The 20,402-nt window shown below is 26.9% G+C and overlaps 1 protein-coding gene across 4 annotated transcripts in view; it reads right to left on the bottom strand.

Annotated features, from left to right (window-relative positions):
* The window catches only part of LOC122504100, a 220,141-nt gene that overhangs the window by 76,763 nt on the left and 122,976 nt on the right, over positions 1 to 20,402 (bottom strand). For 3 of the 4 annotated variants that reach the window (XM_043615006.1, XM_043615014.1, XM_043615000.1), the window contains one exon: positions 13,779 to 13,813. The exons of the other annotated variant lie outside the window; for it this stretch is intronic. The gene's annotated coding sequence lies outside the window, so the exon portion shown is untranslated. The remainder of the gene's footprint in view (positions 1 to 13,778; positions 13,814 to 20,402) is intronic. 4 annotated transcript variants of the gene reach the window in all.

The following is a 20,402-nucleotide window of genomic DNA, read 5'->3' as shown; positions in this document are numbered from 1 at the left end:
GTGAACTAATTGATCCTTTTCTAATTATAGTAAAAAATAAATAATATTATTATTAGAAAACAACTAATGCAGTAGTCAAATCTGACTAATTATTTATAAAGAAATTATTAAAATATTTCGTAAAAATAAAACAAATTTTTTAGTCATTTGACATAACCAGAAAACAAAATTAACTAATGAATTAGCCTTTTCTGATTAAAAATTTGAGTAGAGGAGAACGGGGTGAGGCAGCCAATTGCTTCTTATTTCTACATAATTTTTTCAAATCGTGCGCTATTGATAATTTTGACTGCTTATGGTAGTTTACTTTAGTTGCTTACAGATGGGCATTATTGCTGCAGCAGTTTAGCAATGACAGTATCATTTATGAAAACAGACTTTTGGATGTAACTTTTCTAAAAGTTATTTTGGTGATTTTAGTTAATATAGTTACACGAATAAAATTCTTGTAAAGTGATTTTTAATGCAGAATTTAGTGCTGAAGACGATGGTGTTAATGGAATTGCGATATCTTTAATATTACGGGTTTTGTGGATGTTTTCTTAAAAAAGTACTCGTGGGGTTAGGCAGCCAACGCTAAATTTTTCGTCTTTTTGTGTTGATTTTATTGGTTCTTCTAAATGTTTTCTCTTTTTTTCCTACTCCAATACATTTTAAACTCAACATTGAATTTTTTAAACCATTTTTTTAAAATAACAAATTTATATTTCCTTAAAATGTTAAATTGAATTTAATTAATGTTATTATTATAATATTATTTAAATGTAAATTTTTGAATTTTACTAACAAAATAAAAGTAAGTTAAGGACACCTACCTTGTTATGTTTCACTAATTGTAACTTTAAGTTATGTTTTTTTAACTATTAAAATAGTTGGCCGCCTCACCCCACGTTTTTTCAAATATGCCAAAATGTGGTCCTTTGGGAAAAGGGTTGTAGAAATTTTTAAGTGCAACCTACGTCAAAATGTTCTATGGCGATTTTTTAGCCAGTAAGACAAGCTTTCTAACGCGATATTAAAATTGAAAAAACCTATTTAAATAACTGCCTCGCAAACCAAAATGTGCCATCTTGGCTGCCTCGCCCCGTTCTCCTCTACTGTTACTAATTCATTTAATAAACGAACCATTATTGTTGAATTTGTTAAAAGTGACTAATTTTGATTTAGAGGGAACTCAAAATAAATTTACTAATTTTTCTAAAAATTAATTAAATTTTATTAGAAAGTAATTTACCAATATTGTACTGATAAAAAAATTACTAATTTTATCTAAAAGTAAATTCACTAATTTTACTTTTAGTTGATTTACTAATTATACTGATAATAAATTTTCTATTTTTACTGAATATTAATCTACTAATTTTACTTTAAGTTTAGTTACTAATTTTTCTGAAAACTAAATGTCTTATTTTACTGAAAATTAATTTATTAATAATTACACTGAAAATAAATTTTGTAATTTTACTAAAAATTAAATTACCAGTTGTACTGGACATTAATTTACTAATTGTACTGAAAAAATGTACTAATTTTACTAAAAATTTCCTTTCGGTCGTAGTTAAATTTACCCTAAAAATAGTACAAATAAAAATCTAAAATATATGAAGCGTGAAATGTGTAGAAATTACAAAAAAATTCAAATTCCCTATACAAATAGTAAAAGTTGCTTTTATTCGATTTTCCCTGTAGACAGAAAAAAAAAAATTTAAATCTTTCAAACAATCGACTATTGTTAAATAAATATTCACTTGGAAAAAACAAATTTTTTTTATTCAAATAAAACAACGTTCGAACCAATAGTCTCTCAATCAAATACAATATTTTTATTTATTCAAAAAAAAAGATGAATAAATAATTAAATAAATACAAATTATTTCAAACCTCTAATAAATATATATTTTTTCGATAATAATTTTAGTCAAATAATATTTCCGTGAAAATATTTTTATCATTTAATACCACAATTTTTAATTCTTAATAAAAGAATAAATATCATGAATTTTTTAATTATTGAAATGTAAACGAAATAAAAGCTGATAAAATGTGGAAATAGTTTTTTTTTGAAATGATTTTTCTTTGTAGGTTGCAATATTTAATTCATTAAAAGCATAAAAATACGTTTTTGAAATAAATTTATCAGTTTTTGTTCCATTTCTTCTAAAATATGCATATGAAAGCTCAATTTTTTAAATTTTCCTCGAAATTAATTTTATCAATTAATGAAAAAAAAATGAAGAATAAAAAAAATTCATTTTCAAATAATCATACATTGGCCAAAAATCATAAATATTTAAACAAAACTGTGAGAAAAGTTTTTTTTATAAAATAGAACTTAATACACACATTGAGAAATAGCTTAATTGATTGAAATAATCTGTAACTTGACTATTATATCAAATAAATTAATTTATTACAATAATTTTTATTTCATTCTTAAAAGAGCACTTTTACCATTTAAAATCAATGCTGAAAGTGCCCTTTTAAGATGCGGAGCCTCAATTTACTTACTAAATAAATGAATAAATCAAAAATTTTATTTCAAACCGTAGACTTAATTTGAAAATTATAGTATCAAAATTGTCATAAAAAGTTAAAAAAATAACTTTTGAAGAATAATGTTTAACTCTTCTACTTGAGAACGCCAAGATCACCACTAGATGGCGCGGCATCTAGTTTTGTCAACTCTTCTGACATCTAACGGTGACCTCGGCGTTCTCAAGTGGAGAGTAGCATCTTCATATTGAATCTCAAGATGTTCGTCAATATTTATAATTCTTTAATTATTTCTAATCAAATTTAGAGAAAATAATTATTTACGAAATATTTCCTCCATTTTACCACAAAGTAAGCGAAATATCACTGATTTTCAATGAAAGTATCTTACCATAGTCTGAACTAAAATTTCCACGACAGTTTAAAATTTTAAAGAATAGTTTGTTTATTCTCCTGGTAAGAAAAGTTTTCCAACTTCTTTTTTTTTGTTAATATTATAATAACAATACCATCCAATCAGAGCAAAAGTGCGTAAAAAAGTTTAGCCGACACTCTCTCTCGTTCTCTCGTGTACCTTCGAAAAACCGGTTAAAATACCCGGCGAATTGCGCCGAATGGAAGAAAGAGAGAGAGAGAGAGGAGTAGGGTAATAACGGGAACAATTATAGAGACTCGTTAAGGACGCTTCTTGTTGAAATAATTTTTCGCAATCAGACATAATTTTTCGAGAGCAAAAGAATAAACATTCTTATAAAACCGGGCGCACATTGCACCATCGATCGTGATGTATAACATTAACTTATGTATATAGATATACAAAAAAAGCTTCTGAATAAAACGCAACACTTTTATTCGCGAGACAGCTCTCTGACAGTTTTCAACCTAAGGTTTCGTTATAATGTAAAAGCCCCGGATGATAAATCGATGAAGTACGTATCCATTATTATGCTATCGTGTCTATATATCCGCTTCTTGTAAAAGAGAATGTAACTTAAAACTCCATCGATGTCATTGAGTCATCGACGATTTTTTTTCTTATTTTTTTTAATACATTCCGCATTACAAAAAGAAAGACGAAAAAAAATTATTTCCAAATTCTAACTCATTTATCTTATGTAAATATGAATTGGAAAAAAAATGTTTCTCCAGTGTGGCGCGTACATTGGGAAAGATTGAAATCTCGTTGATTTTTGATTATCCATTTGAAATTTGTCTATTTAATTATGTTTCTAAAGGTTTCATATATGTGGTGCATGCACTGCAAAAACAAGTGTCTCATTTTGAGACGTTTTGTCCCATATTTGAAACACATAAGATGTCTTAGTCCACATATTTGAAACAGATATGTAATGTGTCTCATTTTAAGACGTTTCAAAGTGTCTTACACATTTAGCAATGCATTTTGAGACACGAAATGTGTTTCGAGTATCAGTCTCACACTAAGAAGTCGTTTTACGTGTCTTATACGCATTGAGTTACCTTTAATGTCTTAAAATGAGACACGAGATGAAAGTAAATGTCTCAGTATAAAACAGATTTTGTATCTCAATGGTTTAAACACTTAAAGCAACTCATTTTAAGACACGAGTGAGATACCAGTTTTTGCAGTGTGAATTTACATTTCTTGATTATCAATTATTTTCATGGTCGTTTTATAATTTTTGTTCTTGAAGAATTTTCTGTCATTCACTTTTTTCGAAAATGACAAAATTATAAAATAAATGTAAATATTGTAGAACACTTTTTTCACTAATTTGAATTAGCGCCTTTTTGTCTTTGAATCTCACTATTCAGTAAAAAATATTTTTTTGTACAAAGTTTAATTCCTAAAATTTGACTTTCTAACAATTTTTCATTAATTAAATGTATTGTATTCCTGAAATAGGTGTTACGGAACGGCATGGAAATAAAATAAAATTGGAAGCTAGTCACCAGAAATATCTTATGTTACATAACATAATAAGAAAAATATAACAAATTAATAAAATCAACATAAAATGTCACCAAAAAAATTAATATTTAGTTAAAAGAAAACAAAGTTATTAATAATAAAATGGTGAATCTCGTTCATCTAATTTAATTAATTGTTAAAAATTTACTATTTCTTCGAGCGGCAAAAGAAATAGTTGTGAGATCTTGTTAGGTTTTAAGGAGTTAAAACTACACCTTATTGTTGTTTTAGGGAAATTTTGAAGGAAAATAAGAATTTATTTTTATACACTTATTTATTTTTAACACTTGAGAATTTGATTTGATACAATAGTTGCGTTTAAATATTTTAAATGATTGAACGGTATGTTCAAGAGAAATGGTCCTTGGCTCTTAACTTAAACAATATTATTCCGAGGATTTATACTTGTTAAAAGAAAATGCGTTTTCAGCCAAATAATTGGACTGCTAGAATCTTTAGGTCGAACCTCAAGGAAAAAAATATGTTCAAGAAAAGAACCAATTTCCAAATCCCTGAACAGTGACCGAAAAAGAACTGACTTAAAGATGCTGGACGACGCTCCGGGTACCCGCGTCGTTCGTTCCCACTCTCCGAGGAATTTGCGAAAATTTTAGGAAGTGGAAAAATTTTGGAAAAAGGGGAATTAAGGATTTTTATTTGCTAAGAAATAAATAGAGTAACGCCCAAAAACTAAAAAATTTCTGGTCGTAGTCCACGTGGACCAGGTATAATTTTTATACCAGGAAGGTGCAACAATTAGCAAACATGTGCTTGCGGGGGGGGGGGGGATCTGCGACCCTAGGACCAGACGAATTGCATTTTATTGCAGGGCTCAACTCTTGTCCTTTTTAATAATTTTATTGCACTCTTCCTTTAAAATTCTACACTGAGAGACCTTTGGGTCAGCAGCAGACTTTCGATAGGCTGCTACTGACCATTTTAGTGGAACGCTACAGGACAATACTTTTAGGTTGATGCGGTACAATTTTGGGCGCGTGACAGTCCAAAAGTTGTTCAGCTGCAAACCAAAGGCGGCATCCCCACTACTTCGGTGAGCTGCTCACCAACATTTTGGACTGTCACGCGCCCAAAATTGTACCGCAGCGCACTAAAACCATAGTGGAGCTGCTATCTCATACATTATTCCGCTGCAGTCCCAAAGGTCTCTCAGTGTATCTATTGCTAGATGTTATTTTAAGGATAAAAATCCAAAAAAAAAATTGGTTTGACACTATTTCCAGTTCGAGGGCTCACTCCTTTATTGTAACTTAGATTTATAATTTTTGGAATGTTAGTACATTGAGAAAAAAGAGGAATTCCCGCAAATGATCTCAAACAAAATGAAACTGAAGTTACCAACGTTGATTCAAAGAAAAACTTAAAAAAAAATTTTCTCAGGATACAAATTTTCCTTGTATATTTTTAACCCAAGTAAACCCTCCAAACCCTAAAATAAAAAAACGTGGGAAAAGCAGTGATTTTTATTCTATTTTTTTGAATTTTTTCCAAAAATCACGAAATTTTAAATAAATTCATAGTTCCTCGACCTGGTAGTCATTTTTTTCTTTTGATAATTGTTTATTTTAATATTAGACGCTATTTAAAAAAAATTTTATACGTTTCCAAATCGGGGAAAACAGTAATTTTGGTTTTTTTTGTCACGGATTTTTGGAAAATCCGAGCATTTCAAGTAATTTAATAATTCCTTGCCTGGGTAGTTACTTTTTTCTTTTGATAATTGTTTATTTTATTATTACACGTTATTTAAAAAAAATTTTAAGTAATTCCAAGTCGGGGAAAGCAGTGATTTTGAATTTTTTTGTGTCACGAATTTTCCAAAAATTCCGAAATTTCATTTAAATTCATAATTCTTCGCCTCGGTAGTCACTTTTTTCTTTTGATAATTGTTTATTTTGACATTAGACGTTATTTTAAAAAAATTTCAAGTGATTCCAAGTCGGGGAAAACAGTGATATTTATTTTTTTTGTCGAATTTTTTACAAAAATCCTAGAATTTCATTAAAAAAATCAAAATCACTGCTTTCCCCGACTTGGAACTACTTGGAATTTTTTTTAAATGGCACACGACATTAGAATAAACAATTATCAAAAGAAAAAGATGACTACCGAGGCAAGGAATTATAAATTTAATTGAAATTTCGTGATTTTTGGAAAAAATTTGCCAAAAAAAAATAAAAATCACTTTTTTTCCCACGTTTTTTTTTATTTTAGGTTTTGGAGAGTTTACTTGGGTTAAAAATATACCAGAAAAATTTATATCCTGAGAAAATTTTTTTTTAAGTTTTTCGTTGAATCAACGTTGGTAACTTCAGATTCATCAAACAAATGAGAGGAAAAACCCGAGGAACCAGATTGTCGTTCGTGCATCCTTTTGTATAAAATTGTAAAATTATAATATTGAGAACGATGTGAAATTTGAATTAACAAAAATATAAAATTGTTGAAATTAATTAAATGGTTAATAATTAAATTAAAATACATTCACAACATACATCCATACAAGACAATACAAATAGATTTAGAAGCATGATTAAATTAAAATTGAAAGTTAAAATGGGATATTCTGCATCCTACTGTTCCTATGATATTAATCAAGAAGAAAATTTGACACCTTGACATCTTGGGGCGTCACATAGGAAACGTTCAAATGAACGCAAACTTATAAAAAATTTACGATCCTAAAGTTCCGAACGTTCGACTGAACGAAATTTATTTATTTCTTCTTCAAATTAAATTCTATTGGAATAATTTTGAGTCAATATTAAACAATTGTTTATAAAGTTTCTATAAATGTAAAATTGAAGTTATTAATTTTTCTTCTAATCAGAAATTTATGAAAATATTTTTAATAAAAAATTATTTTTGTTCATTTGAACGTTCAAAACTTGTGGAATTTAAAAATTTATATTATTTTTTTAAATTAAACTCTCAAATTAATTCTTTTTTTAAATTAAATTGAATTGAATTGTAAAAGTCGAATTAAAAAAATTACCAGAAATTAGCAAACATTTTTACTAATTTCAATTATTGGACGACTTTTTACTAATTTAGATTTAGAAAGTAGGTAGGTGAACAATTTCTACAAATTGATATTTTACTGGAAAAAAAGTTTAGAAATTGATTTTAATTAGCAAACCTTTTTTTGAGAAATTGAACTTGATTAGATGAAAAAAATGTAGAAAAAACAAAAATTAGAAATTTACTTTAGAAATTAAATTCAACTTCAATTCCTAAAATAAAAAAAATATAGAAAAATTTTATTTTAGAGAAACCAATCGTTAAAATTTACTAATAAATGAGTTCTTAAACATTTTCCTTCTACTCAGAAAAATTAAAATAAAAAACAATTAGTAAAATGAAACTGATTCAAATTAATGAGAATTTGTACTATATCTAATGCGTAGATAATAATAATTGTATTCTACTTTTCCTAGATAATGAAAGTTTAGAAAGAGTTTTCTGTTTCTAATATTAATGATAATAAAAATAGTAATAACCTAATAATAATAAATAATAATAGTAAAATTTAAAAAAATAAACATAATAATGATAATAAATATAATAATAATAATGAAAAAATAATAATAAAAATAAAAAATAATAAACATAAAAATCGAACTTTGCGACAGAAGGAAAAATGGTTAAATTTCTTCTAATTAGTGCAATAAAACTGCAAACGAGTTTCCTCTAACAGTTAGAAAACAATAATAAAAAATAATGATAAAATTTAAAGATTTTTTTTAATTTTCTCTCTTTATTTTTTTGCTAATACATAACTGAAATTTGAATGTTAAATATTAGAATTGTAAATTATAGCCAATAGCGATAATTATAGGTATATAAAATGCATTTAAAAAAAGCAAAAATTTGTATGTAATAATGTTAATAATAAAAATATGTGGATATTAAATGAGAGAAGAAGAACCGTTTGAATTGCATGAATTAAAATTCAAATTTCATTGAATTATGAATGAAATTATCGAATGAGAGAAAGAGGTGTATCATGTGTATGAAAATTCGTTGGTGGGAATAACCATTTGGAGTATAATATAAAATATATATTGCTATTCTGTTAGATGGAATAATCGTTTTATTACTTTTTAGAGAGAGAGGTGGGTCTATATTTAAATAGTTTCACCAGCTCATAAAAACGCTTGTGAATAGGCCACTTTCAAATCACTTCAAACCAAAATTGACTTTTTTTTTTTTGAAGCACACTATAAACTTTTATAGATTTTAAATTTGACGACTTATTGAAAGGGAAAGTTGAGTTTTACTTTTTTTTCTTTCTTTTTCTCCCTCTATTTCCAGTATAACAATTCCGATTTATGTAAAATCGCATCTCAATTTCAGAATCTTTAATCTTACATATCAGGCATTTTATATCTACTGTTCATCTTTTTTCCCTCGTTTTTTCCCACTGATTCTTGGAATTTGAAAGGTTTGTATCAAATCTGGTATGACGAGGAGGATGGTAGTTTCGAGTTTCAACTGTTTCGAAGAAGTAATCTGAAACTCAACAATCGTTGTGAGAGAGAAGAAGAAGAGGAAGAAGAGGAAGAAGAAGAAGAAGAGAAGAGAGTAAAGGATCAATGAAGCGCAGAAGTAACCAACTCGACTTAAGAGGCTCAATTATGCTCGACTCCACTAAATTTAGTGCATTACTCCTGGAGATGGTCCAAACTTACAATTGAATCGATAAGTCTACAGTATGTACTACTTCTCCGCAAGTTTGTACCTCTTACTGTTAGTAGAGTGGAAATTATTTTCAATCAGCGGTTAATATCTCTTCCAGTTTACTAACATTAAATTTTCCGGCTCAAGATAGAGAAAATATTTGAAATAGTACGTAAAAGAAAAATGTCTTAACTATAGGTGGATGGGGAATGAAATACTGCGCACATCTTCACAAAAACAAAAGTTCTCTGTCTCGTAGATCATCCAAATTTCGATTTTTCTTTTCATTTACAAGGAAGACCTTCAAATTTTTTATTTACTTGCTATCCAGTTTACTACTTCAAAATTTCTTCCAATTTTAACATTAATTTTCTATTTTGAATTTCTATTTTTTAATTTTTATCAACTAGTAATCAAGGTGGTTACAAAATCTTATTTTTAAAATTCTCTGCTGTTCCCCTGAATAATTTTTCTTTTTTCTGTCAAAAAATTTTTGAATTATTTAAAAATCTGCAATGTTGATTAAAAATTTTTTAAGATAATTACATAAGATAATTAAAATTTTGTTTAAAAATTTAAAGTTTTAAATCTACAATTATAGTAATACATAATAGAATAACAATATACACAGAGTTAATTAACAAGATTTAAAAACATTGATAAAATATAAAATAATTATACAAATTTCTTTTTGTCATTATTTATTCTGAAATCAATTCAAATTAGAATCATATTATTCATTTTAATTTTTATTTGAAAATAGTTATTTAATTATTTACTAGAAACCGTTTTAAAACATCTTTTAAACAAAAATTTTTGGAAAAATATTTTTTCTTATCCTGATAACTTAAATTCTATATAAATTTTTATGAAATTCAATTATTTTCCAAACTTTTAGTTAGAATTCTTCAAAAATTCAATTATTTCAAAAAAAAAATAAATAATTGATAGAATAATTATTTCTTAAAATTAAATTCTTATAAAGAATTTTATCAAAATTTTTGAAAATAATTGATTTCTTTCGAGGAATTCAATTATAAAATTGTATTTTATAAATAATTAACATCCTGTGAAGAATTTTATTATTTATAAAAATAATTAAATTCTTGCATCGAATTTTATTAATTTTTTTTTAAATAATTGAATTTTTTAAAAATCATTTTATGAAAATTTCTAAGAATAATCCAATTATTTCGAATAATTTTATTAGAATTGTATTAAAATAATTTAATTCTTGCGAAAGATTTTCTAAAAATTTTTGAAATTGAATTGAATTGTTTCAAAAGGATTTTCTAAAATTTTTAAAAAATCTTTCGCAAGAATTCAATTACTTTCACAAATAATAAAATTTTTCGCTGAAATTAAAATATTTTCAATATCTACTATTTTAATAAAATTTCTCAAAAGAATTCAATTACTTTAGAATAAAATTAATCAAATTCAATTACTATCATAAATAATAAAATTTTCATATAGAAATTCAATTATTTGAAATACATTAAGAAGAAAGAAGCTATCAATTATCCGAATCAAATTTTTACTAAATAAATTAAATATCTTAAATAAATCTCTATAAGCTCTTAGATTTCATATGTATCGACAGCACAGCTGCCCGAATACAGAAACCTGCTTAATCTGAAAAATATTTTCGAAATTAATAAATAATTTCAAAATTATCAAAGAACTCAGAAAAAGACGGTAGCATGGTGGGATACGAGCCCACGACCTTTCTATTGCCGGTAGACTGCTCTGACCACTGAGCTACATGCACCCCGAGATTCTCCGAATTCTTTGACATATACTATCCCTTCCTACGTTATTTTAATGATAACGCAGGAAGTTTCTTAAAGATGGTAAGCCTAGTATTTCAATTCATAGGCAATTATAATAATTATAGAAATACACTTTTCAAGAAAATTTCAAGAAGGAAATTATGTATTAAAATTAAGAATAATTTTTTATTTAAAATATTAGCAGATTTAAATTTCTGTATTTAAAAAAAAAGAAAAAAGTATCTTTTAGTGTCACAAATTTAAAAACATTATCCAAATAGTAACTAATTGTAAAAAACCGGACAAGTGCGAGTAGAACTCGTACTAAAACCGAGGGTTCCGTACCCTCGTTTAAAACTTCTAATTTTTTGCTGAAAAAATATAAAGATCAACTCCAATATTTTTCGCTGAATTTTTTCTGTAATCCACAGGTGGGAAAAATTAAATAACCAATTTTCATCTCTTCAGATAAAAAACTGTGAGATAAAAAAATATGAAGATCAAATCCAATCATGTTCGCTATATTTTTCCTAAAATCTACACACGAAAATACATAAAATAAGCAAAACTGCAGTCCAATAGGCCAAGAATTGTGAAAAACAAGGGGGGGGGGGTACACACTTTTTTTTTAAAACGAAATTTTTTTTAGTTTTTCGCAAAAAAAAAATATGAAGATGAATTCCGATAATTTTTTCTGTATGTTTATTGAAATCTACACGAAAAAATAAATAAAAATGTATAACGCTAGTCCACTAGATTAAGAATTAAGAGAACCAGCAAGGGTTAAAGAATTTTCGAGCTTGCAAAAAGAGATTTTAGTTTTTTGATGAAAACACAATGAAAATAAATTCTAATCACTTCCGCTATATTTTTCCTGTAATCTATGCGTAAAAACGAATAAGTATGCCAAATTTCAGCTCTTTAGATAAAAAACTATAGGCGCCAGGGAGGGGGGGGGAACATGAATTTTGTTCGAAATTTTCAAAATTTTCGAGTTTTTTGTTGAAAACACTATGAAGATCAATACCAAATATGTTCGCTATATTTTTCCTGTAATCCATTTTTTAAAATACATATGCATACCAATAATTTTCATCTTTCTAGGTAAAAAACTGTGAGCTCTAGGGGGGGGTACATGCCTTTTTTTGCGAAAAGCGGACAAAATTTGATGTTTTTCGCGGAAAACTCTATGAAGTTCAATCCCAATCACGTTCGCTATATTTTTCGTGTAATCTACGCGTGAAAATACATATGTGACGCGACACGAGAAAAGGGACCTATCGCCGCAAAAGAGAATTTTACAGGGAGAGCGTTTAAAGCGACGCCATGCGCAGAAAACCCGTGTATTTACGCGTACATGCTTAACTTTCGGGCTTTATATTATTAACACTATTTAAGTTTTTCAACTTTTGATTTTTTCACGTGAAAGAGCAAAGAATAATCTGTCGAATAGCACCATAATCTCAAAATCGATTTTTTTAACGACAGGTCCCTTTTATCGTGTCGCGTCACATATGTGTACCAATTTTTAGCTCTCTAGATGAAAAACTGTGAGCGCTAGGGAAGGGTACATGGTCATTTTCCGTAACCGTTTTAATAGGGTTCCTACCGGGTACGGAACCCTAAAAAAGTACTAATAAATAGTAGGTTTTAGTACCTAGATGAGTGCGAAGCCCTTTTTTTTAAAATGAAGAAAATTTATATATTTATCAAATTAATAATTAATTAATAATTAACCAAGTATAAATAGTACAGTAGACAATGTGGAAAGAATTTTCGAATTCTCAAAAAAAGATTGTTCCAAATTTACATTTCTAACGTTTTTCATTAATTTTCCAGAGACAAAAATACACTCTGAATCTTTTTTTTTCATTTTTGTGTATAAAAATATAAATAACAGAGAAATGGATTAAAAGTATATTTTTGTGATGCAAACTTGAAGAGCGAGTGTAATGCCAGAAAAAAGTTTAGTTTTTTTTGTTATTTTTTAGTCGGAGCCTTTTGTTATTAAGATAGAGCGAGTGTTTCCGACGTTCAGGGTTTTGAGGTCGTATTAATGTTTTCCTTGAAATGAAAACGTTCTCCTGACTAGACGTAGTGAAAATGATAAGAGTAAGGACATAAGAATGGTGGTGGTTTGAGTGAACGTCTATTATCATATTGTTACCTTGTTCACTGACAAAAATACGATGGGGGCGAGAGCACTAATATACCCACACTTAAAACACAAACACAGGAGTAAAACGCTTTCATCCCCTATACAATAAAAAGGAAATGGCTGAGGAAAGTGGGCCTCGACGTTTCCAGCGAGTCGACGTAAAAAGAATAGAGCGAGACAGAGAGATCTGTGTGCTACGTCAAAAACCTTAATAACGAAAGAGATTGCGGTCGACACAGCTTGGCTTTGGAAAAACAGACATTTCAAAATGATTCACCATTACTGCAAACGCGAAACATTTTACCACCTTTGAGAACGAGAGAGAGAGCGAGAGAGACAGGAAAAAAATAGATGAAAATCTCGCCAACGGCGTTTAACCCTCTTTAAAGGAAATCCAATGAAAATTGCAGTCTGAAAAATTTGCTGAGAGAGCGAAGGAAAAATTTTTATTTCACTTCTATACCCGACTTATGGGATTCTTAGGACGAAAAATCCCTGATATGGCCACGTGTAATAATAATAATCCCAGTATCATTTATGATAGGTGTAAAAATAAACCCGCACTTCTTTTCAAAGAATTTAGTTTACGAGTGAAGTTTATATGGAAAATTGCTCGCGAACAATGATAAGAACACCGGTGAGAAATGTTAGCGAATAAAGAGGATATTAAATATAGAAAAAAGGAGAAAAAATTTCTTCAACTTACCAATGCAAAACGATGTGATAAAAGAATACTGACATCTGTAACAAAATAATCAAATTATTAGAAAAAAAAATATTTCCGCGGTAATATTTTATTTTATTTTAGACGATTGTCACAAAAAATTGATACTTTTTCCTGATTTTCCAGACAATTTTTTATTTCCCCTAATTTCAATATAACTTTAATTTCAACTCTTATCGTAAAATTCAATTATCTTCAAAATTTTCAATACAACTTCTTTAAAAATTCGTTTTGCTTGAAAAATGATAAAATCTTCCAAAATATTATACTTTTTCAATAAAATCTCACAAAATTTTCATTGTTCGGACATTTTTAAATTAATTATTTTCGAGAATTCAAGCAATTTCAATTTTTCAAAGGATTGAATTAAAAGTTTAAAAAAATTTTCATGTTTAGAATTTTTTAAAAAATTCCTCTAAAAATAAAATTTAAAGTATTTAATAAAACTTCGAAATATTAAATTCTTTTCAATAAAAAATTTCGAAATTCCAACTATTTGAGAATTTTTAATTAATTATTTTCGAGAACTCAATTACTTTATTGGAGTCAATTAAATGGTATTGGCTTCAAATACTGAAATTATTGTTTCAAATACCATTCAATAGACTCCAATAAATATTATTTGATTCAAGTGAATATTTAATTGATAAATAATAGTCGCGCCCATTTGGCTTGGTATTTTTCCGGCACGTAAGATAATCTGAGCGGGAGGTTTGACGTCGAAGTATAATGATGTGCACCGTCGATTATTGTCCGGTACACACCATTAGAATTCGACTGTCGATAAACCGGTTGTACTCAGAGAGGTTTTCTACAGTTTCCCTCTTCTCTGGCGAGAAAACCCATTAGACGGGTGGTCCAGGCAAATGCGAGTACTCCTAATTTTCAAGTCGCTCTGTAGGCGCAAAAATTTAGTATTAAGAAATGTTTGTAAGGAATGTTCTACGGTTGTAAAAACACTTGTATAGCCAAGATTGTAGGCTTAAGACGGGTGTATAAACAAATAAATAAAAAAATAAATTTTTTCTAAGTGTAATAAAACAAGTTAATTTTTTTATTTTGAACAAATCTTTTCGAATCTACGTTACATGCAAATAAATAATAAAAAAAAAAAATATATATATATATGTTACGGTCAATGTCCGGAATCGGGCAATGTCGACAATGCCCGGGCATTGTCGACATTGCCCAAAATCACTGGGCATTGTCGACAATGCCCATACATTTTCAATAATATTCAGCAAAGTGTGTTAATGCCCGGGCAATGACGACAGTGCCCGGGCATTGTTGACATTGCCCATTCATTTTTGGGCAATGTTGTTTACATTAAGGATTAAATTAATTATACTATTAAAATCAGACTTTTAAAGTATTAAATCATTGGTAAAAATGGCCAGTGACAACGTGAGTGATATTTTTTTGTTAATAGAGCATTAATATTGGGGTTATTTATTAGTTCTAAGTTTTATAATTTATTTAAAAAAATTCAAAACATCACATTTTATAACCATATAGTTAATAATTTAACGATTTAAAATTTATAACATTAAATTATTGGAATAAGTAAATAAATTGACTGAAATATTTGAAACTGCAATAATTGGTACATGTCTTTTCACAAAATGGGACAATTAGAGTAAGCGTTTACAAATTGGTACTCTAACATTTTTCCATAAAAACACAATATTTTACTATATTTTGACAATAAAACTTCATTTAAAGTTATATTTGCTTTAAAAATTGATAATGGTAATTATAAACAAATTATTGTAAACAAATAAAAACTATTCTCTATATTTATATTATTATTCGTGAGAGCAATTATTACAAAATGTGAGACTCAATCTATTGTAAACGAAATAATATTACAATTTACGAGACATTTTATTTATAACTAGTCGGTACATTTCGATTAAAATGAATTTAAATTAAATTAAAAAATTAATTATTGACATTGCCCAAACTGGACCGGGCATTGTCGACATTGCCCGAAAAAACTTCATAATATAAATTATTTCGGACATTGACCGAAATTGATGGTCATTGTCGACAATGCCCAGTGGTTGTGGGCAATGTCGATAATGCCCGGGCATTGTCAGACATTGCCCGATTCCGGACATTGACCGTAACATATATAACTAATGTCAGAAAGTCAAATTGTAACCCTTCCAAAATATAAATATTTTTAGATCCGTTTTGAATTTCATCTTTGTTGCCCTTATAACCCTAATTATTGTGACTGTCTTCAAAAATTTGATTATTTTCAAAATTTTCAATAAAATTCTTAAAATATTCAATTATTTTCAATAAATCTTTAAAAAAATTTAATTATTCGAAATTTTTTAAAATAAATATATTAAAAAATTCAACTTTCATCATGAATTTCAAATTTTCAAAAATTTTAATTAGAAAACTTCTGACATTTAATTACCTATTTTTAAAAATTGCAACTGTAACTCTTCCAGAATTTAATTATTTTCTAAAATTTTGAACTAAAATTTGTTCACTAAATGAATTATTTTTAAAATTCAATTTTGTAATTTTTAACTAAAATTTGCACTAAATCAATTATTTTTTGTAATTTAAAAAATTAAACTAATTTCTAGAAATGAAATTGAAAATTTTTCGGTAAATCAATTATTATTGTAGATTTAAAACTTTAATTAATTTCTAGAATTTGTAACTAAACTATTTTTTCTAATTTATATTATTTTTAGTAATTCTGCAACTTCAATTTAACTACAGTTTCTTTCTAAACTAATTATTTTAAAATAATTTCACTAAAATTTGTGAAAATATCAATTTTTTTTCTAAAATTTTTTCACTAAATCAATTATTTTTAACAAGTTAAAAAATCAATTAAAATTTACAATTTTAACGAAAATTTTCACTAATTTTTAAATATTAAAGAATTGAATGGTTCTAAAATTTTGTAATTAAAATTTTTCGCAACATTAATTTTTTTTAATAATTTTGAAACTTCAATTATTTTCCAGAATTTTTAACTACAATTCTTATTTAAATCAATTATTTTTAAATAATTAAGCGAAAAATTTATCGAGAATCGAATTATTGAAAAATAAAATTGATTTAAAATTTGTCTAAAATTCAATTATTTTTCCTCACATTTTATTTGATGAAGTTCCATGATTTTTCCCTGAATTTCCCGACTAAATTTCTCTGACCTTTGTCAACTCGATCTGAATAATGATCTGAACATTTAATTGGATGAAATTATTTGTTTTATGACTGAATGTATTAATTAATAAATTAATAAAAACACTGATAATAATAAAATTAATAAATTGAATAAAAAACATAGATATTATAAAAGACTAATATTGTTAATATAAATATTTTCTCCTAATTACAATAAAAAAAAGAAAAACTTCACAATTTTATTTTTAAGTGATGCAATATTATACAATAAAATTTTAATTTGAGAAAAATGACAAAATTCAACTTGAACTTTGAAAACAGGGAAATTTTTAATATTCAAAATCATTGTTATCAAATTAGTTTTCCTTCAAACCTTATTCATAAAACTTTTCCCAACACAATGAAACTTTCTCTCTTGTCAAAGTGTCTGATTAAAAATTCCTCCACAGATAAATAATACTCAATGAATAATAAATGATATTGACGCATTAACAAACATTTATGTTATGCAAAAGATGTTTCTTTTTCCTCTGAATTTAAATAACACAAAAACGACAATTTACCAGGTGATAAATTAAAATTCTTACAAGTAGTACAATAGGTAGGAAATCATTTGCATAACGTGAAAATAAAAATAATATTGAAATCAATGAAATTGAGTTAATATCATATATTTTTCAAGTGACTCTTTTTTCTTAACTTGAAACGATAAATTATTAAAATGACCACGCTACTTGGCGAGTCGGTTGTGACAGGAGATTAACAAAGCCTGTGTAAATATAGTGTCGAGAAATGTTTGTCGGACTCGAGATAAAGCGAGAGTCATCAGAAATCGATGACGGGGGATAAGAGAAGCTTGAGAAAAGAAAGAAAAGAAGAAGAGGAAAAAAAAAGTTCGTTGGCCTTGAAGGACAACGAAATTTATTAGACCGAACAGAGTCGGAAGAGAGTCGCTCTCTGACCAACGCGGACCGCGTGTGGAAAAAGAGGTAAATTTCATTCTTTTTCTCTCCCTCACTGAATTTTGTAAGAGCGAGATAGACTCTTACAAAATTTAAACTGTGTGGTCAATTCAAAAGCGAGTTGTAATTTGAGAAACACTGCGTTGGATCAATGTCTCTCGCTCGAAGATACATCAATCTTTCAAGTCGGTTCGAATTGGTATTTATGAGCGCCAGGTATAGCTGGAGTAGATAAATGACATCCAATAGGTGACTATAGTAGATAGACTGTCGGTCAGAAAGTTAGGTTTCAAGTCCTTCTCTGTTTTTTTTCTTTTTTCTTTTCTTTTTTTTTTATTAAACCCGAAGAAATGAGGTCGCAAGTTCAAGCGACATGGACACAAATCTTTTTCTTTTTAAATTAAGACTCACGTCACACTTACGCATAGCGCCGCCACCGCAGCATAGCATCTGATTGAGATTTATTATTCTCTGTCTACATTCCACTAATTCATTTATACAAATTTCAATCACTGAGAACAAAAAGAAGAGGAAAAAAACTGGATCGCTAGATGATATCACTCTCCAGTGTTATTTACATTTAATACCAGCAAATGAAACTGAATCCAAATATTTGTTGTTTCATTTTCAAATAATTTGTCATGACTTAATATTTTAATATTAAAACAATTATTGTTTATAATAGGTACAATATAATTGAGTTGAAATAATCCATTTAAATCCGAATTGGGGGAAAGCAAATAACTAATAAAATTCACATTTACTATTTTTTGCAGTGAAATATTATATAAATAAAGTAATAAATGAAAAATAAATAAATTCTATTCTAAATTAAATTTTCAATTGATTCAAGTTATAATTAACAAACTTTTTACTTAAAAGAAACGTAATCTAATCGAATAAAATTCTGTCTAATAAATATTCTAACTAATAATTTTTATGGGATATTCATGCACCCCTTTTCAATTCTTAATTCCAATGACGTATCATTCTGCCCCCAATCGACATAATAAGTAATTTTTCACTAAGACTTGAGTAAAAAATTTAAAACTACCAAATAAAAATAGTAAAGTTTCTCCAAAAATTAGTGTAAATTTTTACAGTTTACATTCGTAAACGACTTTTTACTAATTCTGATTTAGAGTAGGTAAGAAATTCAAATCTTTTTCTTTTTCATTTTTCTAAAGTTTCGAACATTCAAATGAACGACAATATTTTTTACATCTTTCAAGTTGTATTTTTTAACAAAAAATTATTTTGTATATTTAAAAAAATGCATTCTTAACTAAGTAAATGTTAATAATTATAATTATTTTTTTTTGTCATATTTTTTAAAACTATGTAAAAAAAATTTTCATTTATTTAAACGTTCAAAACTTTAGAAAAATTTTTTTTTACAACCTAAAGTTTCAGCGTACAATAATGACTAAAAATTTGTAAAAATTCTGATCGTAATGCAATGTGCAGCTTACTTTTTACAAATATTCATATTTAGAGATATAAATTTATCGAAGAAAATAAATTAATATAACTAACAACATTTATAAATTAAATTTTTTTCTCTATGCGATTGAATATTTTATTCCAGAATTTCATTGATTAATTAAAAATCATTCATATACAGGAGTGGAACACTTTTAATTACAAATTAATTTTATTATTCAATTTTCATTTCAATATTTATATACAGGAAAGAATTTTATCCACAAATATTTAAATAATTGAATTCCTTTGACGAATTTTAATAAAATTTTTAAGATTAAAATTGTATTAACAAAAATTTGAATTCTGCGATGAGTTTTATATTTATGAAAATAATTGAATTATTGCGAAAAAATAATTTAATTCCTGTGAAATTTCTATTATTTATGAAAATAATTAAATATTTGCGTAGAATTTTATTAACATTTTCTTAAAATAATTCAATGAGGAAAGCCTTTCAAAATAATTGAAATTTTGCCAAGAAATTTATTAAAATTTTTGAAAATAATTGAATTTTTAAGAAGAATTATTTTATTATTTATATAGTTTATAAGGCAAACAAAAAAGACATCAAAATTCAGAATTTTCTTATGAATTCTAAAAATTAAATTTTTTCCAGTACTTTTAATAAAAATCTCTGACTTTTCCCTGATTACCTTGACCAATTCTACATTCCCTGAATTACCTGATTTCCCTGACATGTGGCAACCCTGATAATAAAATTTACTCCATAGAAATATAGCAAAAGTTGATAGAAAAATACGTAGATTTTTTCCATACAGTTCAGACTGTATTTTACAAATAACAAGAGTTACTTCAATATTTTTTTCGTTTATATAAAAAGAGATTGAATTTTGATTAATGAAATCAATTAACTGCAAGTTTCATAAACAAATAAACGTGAAAACTATGACGAGCCAAAGAATTAAAAACCACTTTTTGTAAATATCACTTTACAGGATATTTTACGATAATTCCCACATGAAGAAACATTGCGCAATTT

Source organism: Leptopilina heterotoma, unplaced genomic scaffold (genome assembly GCF_015476425.1).
Source record: "Leptopilina heterotoma isolate Lh14 unplaced genomic scaffold, ASM1547642v1 Lhet_11, whole genome shotgun sequence".
Lineage (NCBI taxonomy): Eukaryota > Metazoa > Arthropoda > Insecta > Hymenoptera > Figitidae > Leptopilina > Leptopilina heterotoma.
Note: the sequence above shows the minus strand (reverse complement) of the source record. Positions and strands in the feature narration are given on the sequence as shown.